Raw genomic sequence first — 17,672 nt, forward strand, 5'->3', positions numbered from 1 at the left:
TGAATATGGAAACATATTATCCCAGTGATTTTGCTGGGTTTCACACATACTCCTCTTGCTCTCATTGTGTAACGGCAAACCTTGCCCCTCGGGTATTTAGAGTCAGTTATCTCCACCAATATGGTGATTCCTTTCTTTACCTGTTTTCACAAAGTCCTCATGGTAGTCAAAGCTTCAACTTCGGTGGAACCCATACTGCATTTCTGGAAGCAAGTGTCCAGACGAGAATAAAGTTGAGGGGACAGAAAACACAAATTCTGCAAATTGGTCACAGGAATAATGGTGAGAGAGGCCAGTCCTACTGGCACCCTGTTTCTCAGATTCCAGGTGTGGACAGCATAACCTATATAGATCAATACACATAACTACATCTGGAAGGAGAGTCCCCCAACCTCACACCGTGTCTTTCTGGAACTGGCAGCTTAGCAGAGCCTTTAATAAACTATTCCATTGTTCTATTTGTCTGTGGACATATGCCTGCTTGTATATCTCCTTCACTTTAAGAGATTGCTTTGGATCTTATGCCAGTAAATTGGGAATTCTGTCAGCTCTCAGATGGATTGTTTTATCTTGGCCATAGCTCCAGAACACCCCATGGTGAACTGAGGAATAGGGTGCACCTGTGTGCATTACTTACCACAGCAATGACTGCAGTCAAAGCTGGGTCAAGAGAGTGTGAGGCAGGACATGGGAAGTATGGAATATATACTATATGCTGTTTTGTAACTTGCATGTTTCTTTGAATAAATTTGTTCATGGGTTATTTTATTGTTTTTATTTTGTTAATCTGATTTTTATTTATTCTACTCATTTTCTTTTTTTTCTGATTTATTAACCACTGGTTTTATGTTTGTTATATTGCTTTCTCATGGATTTATTTTGCTTGCCTTTTCTAATTTCTTGAATGTAATACTTAGATTTTTTTAATTAGCAATATAAATATTTGAGACCATAGGTTTTCTTCATTGGCTATAATACAGTGTTTTTATTATTATTTTCTTAAAAAGATAATCTGCAATTTTGGTTTTCATTTCCTCTTTGACCCAAGAGTTGTTTAACAGAGAGGCTTTTTCTTAACCTTTTATTTTGAAGTAGTATGTAGTTTTCAAAGAAGTTATGAGAATAGCCAAAGAACCATCCTATATCCTTACTGGTTTTACCAAATGTTAACATTTTACCACATTTGCTTTGTCATTGTCTCTGTCTCTTCAAGTGTGTGCAATACATGCACTATTCCTTTTTCCTGAATCAACTAAAAGTGAGTTACAGGCAAGATGTGCCATTTTCCTTATATATTTTAGTATGCAGTTTCTAAAAAAAAATCACAATACAACCTAGGTAATCACAATATAACCATCTTTATAAGAAAATTAACATTGACACAACTTTATCATCTAATCCAGAGACCTTATTTAAATTTTGCTAATTGGCCCAATGGATGCCCTTTCTAACAATGGATTCAGGACTCAATTCAGGATCATATGTTGCTTTTTAGTTGTCTCTTCATTTTTATTCAGTCTAGAATAGTCTCTAAACATTTTCTTGTCTTTTACGATCTTGACATTTTAGGAGAATACAGGTCAGTTTTTGTTGTTATTGTTGTTTTTGTTGGATGTCCCTCAATTTTGGAGTGTGCTGTTTCCTCATTATGCAATTCCATTTATGTATTTTCAGCAGAAATATTATACAGGTGCTTTGTTTTGCTCAGTGTATCACATCAGGAGCCATACAATATCAATTTTCCCCATTGTTGGTAATGCTAAATTGAATCACTTGGTTAAGGTTTCTTTATTGTAAAGGTTTAGTTTTCTTTACAGTGAAGTACCTATTTTTAATCCCTTTTTAATTAGTAAGTACTTTGTGGGGAGATGTGTTGAGATTATGTAAATGTCATGTTTCTCATCAAACTCTCCTATTAGTTTTAGCATCTGTTGTTGATGTTTGCATGATTTAATTATTACTGCCATGGCTGCAGTTTAATTCCATCATTCTTTTCATATTTATTCTAAATAACTGTATTATTATAAATTGCTCTTCCTTTTTCTCTCTCCTCCTTCCTTCCTTCTTCCCTTTTTCCCCTTCCTTCCTTTCTATCAGGCACTACACGTGGATTATTATCTTATTCAACAATTAAAACCCATTGCTATCATTTATTTTGATGCTCAAATTGATGCAGTTTTGGCTAGTCAGAACTTATAGCTGTTCTGTATCCTTTTGACAAAAACTCATCATTTTTTAAAAATCAATTTTATTTCTTGGCATAGTATTTGGAAGATGGATCCAGAAGCCTGACCTGACTCAGGCCTAGTCTCTTTGGTAAAACTCTAATTGGTATTTGGAAAGACCATGGGGTGGTGGGGTGGGGGGGAAACTTTATGTCTGGTTGTCTCTATTTTTGTAATGGGAGTAATCTGTATCTCGTAATTCACCGAGTTCACAAAATAATGGTATAGTGCCTAATAAAAACGTAGGATATGAAATAATGAATTAGTTCCATATTAATCTCTGAAGGTGACTAATGACTACTTTTTAGTATCATTATGAATTGATGGATTCAAATATATTTGGCTGATTTCAGTCCATTGCTATTATTATCTTTAGTGAAGCTCAAATTGTCCATCTTTGGCAGATGGGAGCCTCTTTAAGTTGGTTCTTGAGTCCTCCTGACATAACCCTAATAATCTTTCATAGCTTCCTCCTCTCTGGCATGACAAAATACTCCAGATTTATTTTATGTATTTCCTCCCTAGTCCCGGAATCAACTCTTTTTCTGAGATGGTATCTATCTCTCAACCTTTTAAAAAATCATCACCACCCCCAAGAGAAAATTAAAGTTAAATTAATGTATTCTTAATTAAAGAAATAAAATATTAAGAGATGAGATTTTTTTTTAGGTAGAGTTGAGCTTTGGAAGACCACAAACCACTGTATTAAAAGAGTTTTTTCATCCCCCAACAAATCAAATTTCTCTTCCTTGGTGGTGAGGGAGGTGATACCACCCTATTGAGGGCATGCTCTAAAAAGCCCTGGTTTATTTTAGTGGAAATGATCTTTCAAGACCACAAGCTGAGCACTATGGATACCTCAGTATTACTGGGTTTTTAACTTAGCTTCTTTTCTACTATGCCTTCATCTCCTTTCTTCCAAGCTGAACATCCTGTAATTATCCCCTTGCTTTATTCCACATTGTACCACAACACATTCATAATAGCAGTGCTAATGCTATTACCAACAATGATTACTCCAAACAGTTAAAAATGTGCTCTGCATATGCTCTTCTTTCTCTCTCTCTCCCTTCCCTCCTTTTAAAATGATTCTACTATCTGTGTCGTCTGAGCTTAGAGTCATCAGGTAGTATACTCTCTCCTTTTAATCGTCATTTAGTTGTAGTTCTACATGAAACTATTTAATGCTTAAATAAAATTTATTTAGTGTCTTATGGTAATCTCTCTCTGGCTATACAGGTTGTTTGAAGCTTATTCTCTAGCGGATCCTCAGGAGGGCTCATGGGAACACAGTCACTAACTTTTTGCACATTGATATCAATTGTTCTTTATATTTGAAAGTCAGTTTGGGCTGGGTAAAATCCTTGGCTTACATTTTCTTTCTTAGAATGTCTTTTTTTTTTTTCAGTGTTTATTTTTTTGGGGACAGAGAGAGACAGAGCATGAACAGGGGAGGGGCAGAGAGAGAGGGAGACACAGAATCAGAAACAGGCTCCAGGCTCTGAGCCATCAGCCCAGAGCCTGACGCGGGGCTCGAACTCACGGACCGCGAGATCGTGACCTGGCTGAAGTCGGAGGCTCAACCGACTGCACCACCCAGGCGCCCCTAGAATGTCTTAACTATATATGTTAATAGCATTTTCTTTGTAGCATAAAACAGTGCCAAAAGATAATTAATTTGATGAATATCTAGTTTCCTTTTCTTTGTAAGTCCCTTGCTCAGTTTTTAAAAAGTGCTCGAAGGGCATTTCTCTTTTTCTTCAAAGTCCAACCATTTTGCTAGCATATGTCTCGGTATTGATAATTATGAATCTCGATATGTAGTTTCAGAGAGTTTAAGGGAAGTTTTATTGAGTTTCCAATTTTTGGCAAATGTTCTCAAACCTTGCTTAGGTATTCTTTTTTTCAGAGGCTCCTGTTATCAGTATTGGGTCTCTTTGTTTATGTTTAGTATTTGTCACTGTTTCTTAAATCCTTTTTAACTTTGTTCCTTTTTGATTTATGTCTTCCATTCCTTTCTAATTTTTAACATATTTCTTTTCACCTTATAATTCTGTTCAGGCATTATGTATTATGTTTATTTGCTTTTTTGCTCCTCCTGTGTTCCTCATTACTGAAATGGTTTTTGCTCCTTCTGTTTATTCCTCATTACTGAAATGGTTTTTTAAAACTTATTTTTATTTCTTGTATGAGCCCTGTCACTTTATTTCTGAGGGTTTTTTTTTATGATTCTGATATTGTTTTTTCACGTCTTATACCATTTCTTAATGTCTATTTGCTCATTTTGAAGTAGTTTTGGTCTGATATATGGGCACATCCTTTTGGCATGCTTTCATTATTGGTACTGTTTTTCTGCTCCTTTATTCTCTTTTTTCCTTTTCATAAGGTATAAGATTTGACCTCAATCCTCATCTTTCCAAATTTTAGGAGAAACCAGTTTTTCTCAACTTTTAGAAGGAGATGACTCAGGAAGTATTTCTAGCTTCTAGTTTCTTCTTCTGTTGTTTTTAGGTAGTATTAAGTAATATGGTGACTTCCTTCCTGAGGTTTCCTGGTTTCTTCCCATAAGCTTTTTCTCCTCCTTTGTCTCAGTTGTCACTATCCTGCTTAACTTGATCTCTTCCCTGTGTGGTCTCTGTCTTGGAAGAGAGCCCCAGCTGATCACTTCTGGAAGTTCATAGACTACTTGGGTCTCTTCAAAGTTTACTAGATACTTCATCCTCTCACCTGTTTTTAGCTTTAGAAACTGCCAGTTTCAGCTTCTGTTCTTAAGCTGGTCTGCAGTGCCTTCCAATGAATATTTATTGGTTTTCTGGGTGCTCCCCCACTCTTCAGGTTCATCATCTACTCTATTATTACGTTTTACTTCTTCTCACTCAGTTGCTGATTAAAGAGATTTTAAAGACAAAAGGAAAAAGACTTTTTAAGAGGGCAAAAATTAATTCTTGTTGGGAGTGGGGTTCATTTCTGTATCCATAGAAGGTTATCACTTAAAATTTTTCAAAGCATGGCCTAATTATATTTGTTTTAACAAAATTAGCTCATCAAAAATATAAGAGTTTTCCCTTATTCGATTTTGAAAGAAAAATGTGTTTTTAAAATGTAAAGGCCAATTTTCCATTTTCTTTCTATTCTTTTGTTTTTTGTTTGTTTGTTTTGTTTGGGGTGGGGGCGTGGAGGGAGAGAGAGAATCTCAAGCAGAATCCCATCACGTGGGCTAGATCCCACGACCTGAGATCATGACCTGAGCTGAAATCAAGAGCTAGACACTCAAATGACTGAGCCACCGAGGTGCCCCTCTTTTCATTCTTTTTGGAGAAATATGTCTTGCTAGCTGAATTTATAAAGTTAATTACTTTATCCTTATTTCAGCAGTTGATCATTTGAGCAAGGATTTTAAACTGGACATATAAATACTTTTCATGGTTTATTTGTCCTTCCATTCTTTAATGATGCTTAATTTCCAGTTAGATTATTCTCATATTCTATTGTTTCTCATATTATTAAGCCAAGAAGGTTATGAAGGTATATTTATTAACTGGAACTGAAAGAATATATGTGCTCCAAGGACCAAAATCTTCAAGGAGAATTATGAAAACTGCTGAATGACCCAAAAAGCATCATAGATTTAGGAAAGAAGACTACACTGTAGAGAAGAATAGGGGAAGAGATAAGAGAGGAAGAAAGAAGGAAAAAAAATGGGAGGTGAAATTGTGGATGTAATTTTAGATCAGGTTATCACTGTTGCACTAAACCAGAATGCCATTGGTATACTTCCATATTTCTCTTCCACAATAAAGTAACACACACACACACACACACACACACACACACACACACACACACGGAATGAAATCACCCTTAGAAATATGAACTTAAGGTTTCTCCATGTCTTTGCATGGTTGGATAGCTCTTTTCTTTCTAGCACTGAATAATATTACATTGTCTGTATGTACCATAGTTTCCATTTACCTGCTAAAAAATATCTTGGTTGCTTTCAACTTTTGGCAATTATAAATAAAACTTCAATAAATATCCATGTGTAGGTTTTTATGTGGACAGAAGTTTTCAACTCCTTTGGATAAATACCGAGAAGCACAATTGTTGGATCTTGTGGTAAAAGTGTGTTTAATTTTGTAAGAAATTGCCAAACTTTCTTTCAAAGTGGCTGTACCCTTTTGCATTCCCGCCAGCAATGAATGAGAGTTCCTATTGCTCTACATCCCTGCCAGCATTTGGTGTTGTCAGTGTTCCAGATTTTGGCCATTCTAATAGGTGTATAGTAGTATCTCGTTGTTGCTTTAATTTTTTTCCCCCTGATGATATATGATGTGGAGCATTTCTTTGTAAGCTTATTTGCCATTTATATATCTTCTTTGGTGAGGTATCTGTTAAAGTTTTTGGCCATTTTTTAAACAAGTTGTATGTTTTCTTATTCTCATATTCTTCCTCTTCTTGAAAGAATAAAATCCAAAAGGCATATTGCTATGTAGTGTTTAATTGTTAGCATTTGTCCTCTCAAAATATATTGGGAGTCAAAGATAACTTTATTTTAGTCAACATGCCCTAACAAGAAGAAAGTTTTTATTTATGTAACTTCCTTTCCAAAGAAAGTTGAGAAGTTAAACCAATGAATCAGTCCCAGGTAGAAATAAGGGGATGAGAGAAAACCTCCTCTTTGTGATGTGTAGCCTAGAGGAAGTATGATCAGAGCAGTAGGCCTGCTCTGTTGGAGAGGGGTCTGGTGGCACTGGGGGATGGGAACTGGTAGATACCAAAAAAGGTTCAGCTCTGTCACATGCCTGGACTACTGTGTTTGGCCCTCTTTCCATCCTATTTGGGTAATTCCTTTGGCCCTTCATGAACATATGTCTGTAGGAAGTGGCATCCATGGAAAACCCAGGAGAGAATCTACCCTTGAAAGGAATTTGAGGACCTTATGAGAAAACCATTAACAAAAATCAGATTACTTCTTATAAAATTTCTGTGAAGTCTGTAGGAGATGACTATTATCTAAATAACCACAAATGGATAAAATATTCAGTTAGTTCTAGCTCTTTCTGCCTTAGTTCCAGCTGTTTGGTTTTTTGTTGTTGTTGTTGTTTTGTTTTTTTGTTTTACATACTGTGCTACTGCTTCATTGCCACGTTAGAGAAATAGAGAAATCTGGATCTTAACAATTTTCTCTTGTTTCCTAATGTCCATTTTTGCAAAAAGGCATAAAAATCTTTGGGTAAAAACTGAGACCCAATCACAATGTAGAGATTATTTACACCTATCTAGAAGAAAAATATTAGCACATACCTGGAGAATGAGAACTCCTTATCATGTAATTTCTCATTTTCCCTGGGAGTAAGTACCTTGAGGAATGTACATTACTTAAGGAATGCATTCTGGTTACTGATTTTGTGTTCAACAAATGTTGGGCCTTCCTACTGGAGTGTGATTTCAGTTTTTCTGACTAGATAAGACAGCTATTCTGCTTATCATAGAGCAGACTCTGCTTATGTTCCAAGATCTGTGATTTGATGACTTGGCCAGCCCTGTACCATTCTGATGTTGCTAACTAGCTAGTTGCTTCACACAGTTATCATATTTTATAATGTGAAACTTGCACTGTCACAGGCCTGCCACTTATAGACTTTAAGAAGTCTATAATTCAGTGGTTTTCTTAAAATTTCTGGTGGTGCCTTTCAAAATATTCACATGTTTAAGCCTCACTGAATCAGAATCTCCTGTTAGTCGAACCCAGAAACCCATTGATCTTGTCCCTCGCTTCTCTTTCAGAAATGATACCACCCAAATCATCTTGCAAACCACATGGAAAATTGGTAAGTGTGGGAGCACTGTAGTTTTATTTCTCATTTAATCAGACTGTAAATATGTAAGCAGAGAATTGTGAAAGGAGAAAATGGCCTCAAAAGAAAGACAGTTTGCTTTTAAACGTTCTCTATTTCACAACCTGTTTCTATTTGAAGCAGAAGTTCTTGAAATACTCTGAAGCTCTACGAAGTCTTTCATGCCCAGTTGGAATAGAAGCTCCTGCCCTCATTTGTACTGTTAACATGCTATCACTCTCAGTAGGATAGAATACGGGCTGACTCTTGTGTTTGCCATGTTTAGGGGATGTTTTTGTAATGTTTAGTTTTTACCACCTATGTTGACGTTTCTGGTGTCAAGAGATTGCTATTTTCTTTTAACTTTCATTGAATAAGAATTTGGTAAAATAAAGTACAGAGTGAAGATAAAGACGTTGCTAGGGCTTATTTTTAGAGAGGAAGGCTTTTTACACAGCAGAATGATCTTTAACTTTAAAAATTAAAGTTTCTTGGGGTGTCTTGGTGGCTCAGTCACTTAAGCATCCAAATCTTGATCTCAGCTCAGCTCTTGATCTCAGAGTCATGAGTTTAAGTCCTGTGTTGGGCTCCATGCTGGACATGAAGCCTACTTAAAAACAAACAAACAAATAAATAAATAAAATTAAAGTTTTTTATAATATAGACAAATTGTTAACCATGACATGGATTTTTTTTTCCCTTTAAATGAATAATCGAGTCAAAGAAGTGTTACTTTGATTAGTTTTACCTATTTGAATTCCATACATGGAATTATTCTTGGTACTTCTGTAACTTCCTCCTACTATTCAGTGATATGTTTTTGTGGTTTTTCTCTATGCTCTTACAAAGCTCACTCATTTCTACTTCTGTGGATATTGTAGGGCATGCATATTCAAGTTTCTTTATTTGTTCTATTGTTGATGATATTTAGATTATTTTCAGTTTTCTTTTGTTACAGTTTTGCTGTGAATATGCTTTTAAGAAATCTTATTGATATATAATTTATATCACTTAGAGTTCACTCATTTAAAATGCACACACAGTTTAATGTTTTTTATTGTACTTAAAAAATTGTGTAATATCACAAAATCTAATTTTAGAACATTTCATCATGCCAAGAATAAATCCTATAACCCATTAATAATCACTCCCCTCCCCCACCTCACATTTTCCCTCAGCTCCTGAAAACCACTAATCTACTTTTATCTCTATAGGTTTGCCTATTCTGGACATTTTATATAAATGGAATCATATAATATGTGGCCTTTTGCTTGACTTTCTTCATTAACACAATGTTTTTGAGGTTCATCCTTACTGTGTGTGTCAGTACTTTATTCTTTTTTATTGCCAAATAGTATTCCAATGTATGGATAGAGCACATTTTGTTTATCCTTTCATCAGTTGATGGACATTTGGGTTGTTTCCACTATTCATATATTTTTTATACATCAGTTTTTATAAGTTTCATATGTAGAAATTGCTGGGTTATATAGTAACTCTATGTATAATATTTTGAGTTACTGCCAACTGTTTCCCATAGTGGCAGTATTACTTTATATCCTCACTGGCAATGTGTGAGAGTTTCAATTTTTCCACATCCTCACCAACACTTGTAACTGCATGTCTTCTTGATAATAGTCATCTTAATGGTGTGAACTGATACCTCATTGTGGTTTTGATTTGCATTTCCCTCGTAACTAATGATGCTGAGTATCTTTCCATGTACTTACTGGCTATCCATATACCTTCTTTGGAGAATGAAGGTATTTTCAATCTTTTTCCCCACTTTAAAACTTGAGTATTTGCCTTTTTACTGTTGAATTGAGAGAGTTATTTTTACCCCAGTTTTATTAAGAAATAATTGATATACACCACTGTATATTAAGAAATAATTGATATACATTACTGTATAAGTTTAAGGTGTACAGCTCAATGATGGTTTGATTTTGACCTTTGGACCATGGGGAACCAATCCCCACGCAGATGAAAACCCAAGTATAACTTTTGACTTTCACCGTAAGTAACTACTAATAGCCTACTGTTGACTGGAAGCCTTACTGATAACATAAGCAGTAGATTAACACATATTTTGTATATTACATGTAATCTATACTGTATTCTTAAAGTACTAGAGAAAAGAAAATGTCATTAAAATCATAAGAGAAAATACATTTATAGTACTGTACTGTATTTATCAAAAAAAAAAAAATACACATATAAGTGGACCAGTGCAGTTCAAACCCATGTTGTCAATTCCTTTGGGGGGTTGGGTGATAATCTACCAGGAAGGGGGCACAGTAGCACTGATGAAGATAAATCAACTGTACTGACAGTCTGGTGAAGTGTGGGGAAAACTGACAAGTAAGGTATGCTCTGAATTAATACAATAGAGATCCAAGAGGGAGAACATAACTCAAAACAAAAATATTCCTAATTGATAAAAAGCATGGGGCACCTGGGTGGCTCAGTGGGTTAAGTGTCTGACTCTTGACTTTGCCTCAGGTCATGATCCTCATGGTTCCTGACATCGAGCCCCAGATCTGGCTCTGCCCTGACAGTGTGGAGCCTGCTTGGAATTCTCTCTCCCTCACCCTCTACCCCTCTCCTGCTAATGATCTCAATCTCTCTCTCTCTCTCTCTCTCTCTCTCTCTCTCTCTCTCTCTCCCAAAATAAATAAACTTAAAACAAAAAGCTAACACCAAGAGTCATTCTTTCTTACATATCACCCATCAGATTTATCACTGAGTCTTATGTACTGTACCTTCAAATATATCTTAAATATGTCTGCTTCTCTCCATTTATAGAGCCCTACACTAATCCTAGCTGTCCTAGCTGTCATTTCAACACTACATGTCTCTTGGTGTCTGCTTTGCATACTTCTAATCCATTCTCCATGTAGTGGAAAGACCTTTTAGAAACATAAATTGAGTCATGCCATTTTTCCATTAAAAACATTTCAATGTTTTCTTGTTGCTCTTTTATAAAAATCCTCAAAACAGTGAGGTGACTGACATGTTCAGTGAATATGTGTATTTAGAAAGAGCCAGTATAGAAATAATATAGAAATGTAAAAATGAGTATGCCAAGTAAAAAGTGAGTGAAATAGAAATTTAGCTTCATTTCTGATGTCAACTAGTTATACACCCCAGCTTACCTTTTTTAGAAGGACTAAAATATTTAGGGTCTGTTCAGTTACAAAATTTTAAGGAATTGTGTTTTATATTTTTTAAAAATTTTAATTTTAATTCCAGGATAGTTAACATACAGTATTTTATTAGTTTCAGGTATACAATGTAGTGATTCAACAATTCTATAGATTTTTCAGTGTTCATCATAAGTGTACTCTTTAATCCCCATCACCTATTTCACCCATCTCTTCTCCCACCTCCCCTCTGGTAACCATCAGTTTGTTCTCTATATTTGAGTCAGTATTTTAGTTTGTCTCTCTTTTAATTTGTTTGTTTTGTTTCTTAAATTCCCCATATGACTGAAATGATATGGTATTTGTCTTTCTCTGATTGACTTATTTCACTTAGCATTTTACCCTCTATATCCATTCATATTGTTGCTAATCACAAGATTTCATTCTTTTTTATGGATGGGTAATATTCCATTGTGTGTGTGTAGATATATATATCACATCTTTTTTTTATTAAAAAATTTTTTATTAGAGAGAGAGCAGGGGAGAGGGGCAGAGAGAGAGAGAGAGAGAGAGAGAGAGAGAGAGAGAGAGAGAATCTGAAATAGGCTCCAAGATCAGCGCAGAGCCTGACATGGGGCTCAATCCCACAACCCTGGGATCATGACCTGAGCCAAAATCAAGAGTTTGATGTTCAACTGAGCATCAACAGGTGCCTAATATCAGGTCTTTTTTATACATTCATCTATTGATGGACACTTGGGCTCCTTCCATAATTTGGCTATTGTAAATATTGCTGCAATAAACATAGTGGTGCATATATCTTTTTGAATTAGTGTTTTTGTATTCTTTGGGTAAATATCCACTAGTGAAATTGTGTGGTAATTCTATTTTTAATTTTTTAAGGAACCTCCATACTGTTTTCCACGGTGACTGCACCAGTTTACATTCCCACCAATGGTGCATGAGGATTCCTTTTTCTCCACATCCTTGCCAACAGCTTGTTGTTTCTTGTGTTTTTTATTTTAGCCATTCTGACAGGTGTGAGGTGATATTTCATTGTGGTTTTGATTTTCATTTCCCTGATGATGAGTGATATTGAGAATCTTTTCATATGTCTGTTGGCCATCTGTATGTCTTCTTTGGAGAAATGCCTGGGTTTTTAAAAATTAGATTATCTGTGTTTTGTTTTTTGTTTTTTTTTTTTACTGTTGAGTTGTATAAGTTCTTTATATATTTTGGAGACTAACCCTTTATCAGATATGTCATTTGCAAGTATTTTCTCCCATTGAGTAGGTTGTCTTTTACTTCTGTTGATTGTTTCCTGTGCTTCGCAGAGGTTTTTATTTTGAGGTAGTCCTAATAGTTTATTTTAGCTTTTGTTCCACTAGCCTGAGGACACATATCTAGAAAAATGTTGCTACAACTGATATCTGAGAAATTACTGTCTGTGCTCTCTTTTAGGATTTTTATAGTTTCAGGTCTCACATTTAGGTCTTTAATCCATTTTGAGTTTATTTTTGTGTATGATGTGAGAATGTGGTTGTTTCTTCCTCCCTCCCTTTCTCTCTTTCTCTCTTTCTTTCTTTCTTTCTTTCTTTCTTTCTTTCTTTCTTTTTCTTTTTGTATGTAGCTGTTCAGTTTTCCCAACACCATTTGTTGAAAAGACTGTCTTTTTCCCATTGGATATTCTTGCCTCCTTTTTCAAAGATTAATTGACCATATAAATCATGAGTTTATTTCTGGGATCTCTATTCTGTTTCATTGATCTATGTATCTCTTTTTGTGCCAGTACCACACTATTTTTTTTTTTCAATTATTACAGATTTGTAGTATCTCTTGATATCTGGAAGGGTCTTTTGTGGTTCCATACAAATTCTAGGATTTTTTGTTCTACTTCTGTGAGAGATGCTGTTGATGTTTTGATAGAGATTGCATTAAATCTGTAGATTGCTTTGGGTAGAATGGACATTTTAACAATATTTGTTCTTTCAATCCATGAGCATGGAATACCTTTCTGTTTGTGTCATCTTCAGTTTCTTTAATCAGTGTTTTATAGTTCTCACAGTATATTTTGTCTTTTTTGATGCTAAAAATGTGTCATTATTTCTGAATAATAATATCTTTAGTTTTCATACAGTTATACAGTTTAAAAAGTTATACAGTTTAAAAAGTGTTTGTGCACGTGATGTATCTATCCTGTATGATGTCCTTACCTTCTCTCTGCCTCTCCTTTTTTCAGATTAAACAGACTAGAATAGAATAGCTGAATTTCCCAAGATTTTGTTTTCATTATTCCACTTTGCTTATTCCAAAAAAATGCCATGCAGTATGTTCAGGATAGGATAATATATCCTTTAAAAATAAAATAATTCCTATCAGTTGAACTTGGGAAATAAAAACAACTTATAGATATACCAATACTTGCTAATCAAAGTAAATGTTGAAGAATTTTGCTTTGTATAATCTAGTTTGAATAATTCTGTGAATATTTTAGTGAATATAAGTGAAAATTCTCAGTTATATTTATTTTTATTCCTAGAATATGTAAATACTATAACTTAAAATATACCAATGATCTGAATAATAATTCTGAAAATTCTTCTAATCCAATTAACAAATTAAAATTTCTTATCATTCCTTTTTTTTTTAGTATGGCATGTCTGGCAATCTGCATGAAGGGAAGTGGAAATCTACAGGGAATAAAATTGAGAAAACTCAGTAACAAATTGCCATCATGCACATGTAATATTCTGCTGTTTCTAATAACCTCTAAGCCATAATTTTCTAATGGAATGAAATAACTCTGTCAGAGGCAAAATCAATACTTTCAAAGTACACACTAATGTTCTGTGAAATTAGAAATTGACCTTTTTTCCTTTTAAAGAATAAATAGAAGTGGGTTTAGATATTTGGAGTACATATAACATTTGAAATACAAATATCTTGAATATCTCTGCTGAAAAATAAATTGTAAGTGTTATATGTGTGTTGTTACAAGTCTTTTTCCTTACTGATAATAGATTATAAGTAAAAACTTGATTCTACAAAATACGGCTACTAATAAATTAAAACAATTTTTGTTTTAATTTTTAATGTTGCTCAAATTACAACTAGAACAGACATGATATATTTTAAAACTAAACATTTTATTTATCAACTAAAAAACACTATTCTCTTTCACTGTTCTTGAAATTCCTGATGTTATTAGCTTGCAGTGAGTATGCATATGAAATCTCCTGTCTGGTAAGATTTTTTTCCCCAACAAGGAACAAATTGTTGTCAATAAATCAAACTGCTGTACTAGCTCTAGGAAGTAGCATGAACATATTTAGCTTTTAAGGTATTTTGTGTAGGTTCTTGTTGAGATTGTTGAGTAAATTCACCCAGCTAATATTGTTAGCCTCTTACTATGTTCAAGTCATTTGGCATTTGTTGTTCCAGCTGGGGATGTTTGAAAGGAAAGGTGGATGTTCCACATAAAACTCGTGTTCCACATGAGTTTCTAACTAGTTCCCTTGCTCTATCTGCAGATTGACTTGAATTGGTGCATAGTCGAGATATTTGCTACTTTGAGAGTCACTGGGTAACTCAGTCGGTGAAGCAACTGACTCTTGATTTCGGGTCAGGTCATGATCTCACTGTCATGAGATAGAGCCCCTCTTTGGCTTTGCACTGGGTGTGAAGCCTGCTTAAGATTCTCTCTCCCTCTTTCTCTGCCCCCTCTCCTGCTTGGGTTCTCTCTCTCTCTCTCTCTCTCTCAAAAAAAAAAGATATTTGCTACTGTGGAGTTTCTATTACTACATTCTCTTCCATATTTGCAGCCATAGAAGCAGTATAATATACAATTAAGGTCATGGGCTCTGAAGTCCACATGGGTTCAATCCTAGCTCCACCAGTTACTAGTAATGTGATCTTGGGCAAAGTGTTAAGATTTCTGGGACATAATTTTTTTGTTGGTAAGATGGAGATTTGAAGTTCCCACTGGTCTCATGAGAAGATAAAATGAGATGTTGCATAACAAGCACTATTCCCAGTGGGTGATAAAGCACAGCTCTCAGAAGGTTTTTGCCTACATTTTCTCATCTTTCTCTACTCCTAGGTGATGTCAGCTTGGGTAAAATGGAAGGAAATACTTTTTCCCTCAGATAATGGAGGTGGTGTCTGAGATCTGCCTTGACTTTAGAAACAGTAGGCTTGGCTGATCTCATGAAGTGAGTAGAAGTCAAGGGAGGGGTGGAAGACATGTATTGCAGATTTAGGAATGTGCAACCCGGAGAAGGAACTCAGTCATTACTCATGATTCAGCATGTGGATCAGTGAGGAGAGGTCTTTAGGGAACACCATCAGTGGCAGCCTGACATTTCACCTAGTCTGGTTCTTACCTGGTTTACTTTTATTTAAGATGCTCTACACTTTCATTCTACTTTGTTGTTACTGTTTTTGTTTTGTTTTGTTTTTTGCTTACCACTGAAAGTTTACACATTAGCTGGTAATTTGGGGTATTACAATTATGAAATTTAGGCTCTCTTAATCAGGATTCTTATGTAAATGAATCTAATTGGAATGAGATTTTCTTTGGGAAATGGCAATTCCTACAACGGTGCTTCTGTGTTCCTTTATGCTATTGGCAGTGACTATCAGAGAAAGATGTTCCGGATAGATAGCATGAAATGATTAATTAACATGAAACTTAAGAAAAAAAAGTGTGTCATTGTAGAATATTTGACCAAATATTCTAGTTTCTACTTAACTACTTAGGAGAAATGCCATATAGTTTAAAAATTACAGATATTTCTAAGTACCTCAACTAGGCCACAGCAGGAAGGAGACAGTGAGATACAGACCAGTGAACGAGGTCAACCCAACAGTGCTCATAAAGAACTTTGTAAAAAAACATGATGGTATAGATCCACATGTATTATCAGAATTGTCACATCTTCAACAAGATTTAGGGCTCCTTGGAGGCAGTTATATAATCTTAATTGAGTTTGGATTTCCAGTATTCAGTACATGTGTGCTAAATGAAGGAATGAATGAGTACACAGATTTAGGTCAATTTGTCACTGCGTGGCTGTGTTGAAACTTATGCCTGTCATGTGGTAAGTCACTAGTGAGTAGAGTCTTACCTAGTGATCTACATTGCTCACTTGGAGAGCTCTGATATTACTTATAACTTCCATGAAACAACATTAGTTCTGTATTGACGAATAATGCCAGGATTTAGTGCACAGCTATCCAAGTGACTGCTCCCTGGACAAGAATCAAGGTTTTTCATGAATTACTACTTTAAAATAAATTTTTATTTTGATTAAAGTGAAACATATACAGAGTTTTAAAACTAAGTAATTCTAAATACCTGTGGTAAAGTAAATTATTTTCAAAAATAATTTACTTCCACCAACCCCAACGGATTCTCTCCTTACTGGAACCCACACTATGGGTGTTTTTTAATTCTAAACTCAGTGATCAGATTTGGCTATGTAACTTGCTTTGGCCAATAAGATGTGAGTGAAAGTGATATGTGCCACTTCTAAGCAGGGGCTTTAGGAGCCATATTGTGGTTCTGCCATCATTTTTTCCTTCTGCTTCAAAATTGGCATCTCTTAACAAGGATCTTTTATTTCAGCCTTGACCTTTGTAATGAAGGCAAAAAGAAGAGACACCCGTGGTGAACATGAGTGGGAAAGAAACCCATTCATCTTCTTGTCAACAACTCAGATTTCAAGGTCATTTGTTACCACAGAATAATTTAGCTAAGCTGTTTGATAATACAATGACTTATAATTAAAATAACCACGTAATTTATCGTCAAATCTGGATATTTTTTTTTTCTTTTTTTTTTTTTTTTTTTTTTTTTTTTTTTTTTTCAACGTTTATTTATTTTTGGGACAGAGAGAGACAGAGCATGAACGGGGGAGGGGCAGAGAGAGAGGGAGACACAGAATCGGAAACAGGCTCCAGGCTCTGAGCCATCAGCCCAGAGCCTGACGCGGGGCTCGAACTCGCGGACGGCGAGATCGTGACCTGGCTGAAGTCGGACGCTTAACCGACTGCGCCACCCAGGCGCCCCAAATCTGGATATTTTTGAGAGTTAAAGGACGTTATATGACCAACCTGTGTAGACTGGTACTGCCCACCAGAGGTTGTATGTTCTGGAAGACAGAGTGATGCATATGATCCTACTGGACTTTTCTTTGTCTCCTTTGTTTGAGCCACTTTGTTGGAGCCTGGAATGCATGAATTTCTCTTTGTTGACTGACTCTCTTCTTTGCTGAAGCATATCCTTCAAAAGAGTGCATAAGATGTTCATTTAAAAAACGCTTTTGTGTCAAAACTATTTTATCTTCACACTTGATTGATATTTTGGCTTGGAAAAGAATTTTAAGTAGAAAAAATATTTTCCCTTAGATCTTGAAGCATCACTCCACTGTATTTCAGCATTTAGTATTGTTATTGTGAGGTTTGGT

At 35.2% G+C, this 17,672-nt stretch overlaps 1 long non-coding RNA gene across 3 annotated transcripts in view; it reads left to right on the plus strand.

Annotated features, from left to right (window-relative positions):
* The window catches only part of LOC147584221 (uncharacterized), a 198,412-nt gene that overhangs the window by 47,877 nt on the left and 132,863 nt on the right, over positions 1 to 17,672 (plus strand). For all 3 annotated transcript variants that reach the window (XR_015243034.1, XR_015243006.1, XR_015243030.1), the window contains one exon: positions 8,013 to 8,056. This is a non-coding gene — a long non-coding RNA (uncharacterized LOC147584221). The remainder of the gene's footprint in view (positions 1 to 8,012; positions 8,057 to 17,672) is intronic.

The sequence above is a fragment of the Puma concolor genome, chromosome A1 (assembly GCF_028749965.1).
Source record: "Puma concolor isolate L17-30 chromosome A1, mPumCon1.1.hap2, whole genome shotgun sequence".
NCBI classification, from domain to species: domain Eukaryota; kingdom Metazoa; phylum Chordata; class Mammalia; order Carnivora; family Felidae; genus Puma; species Puma concolor.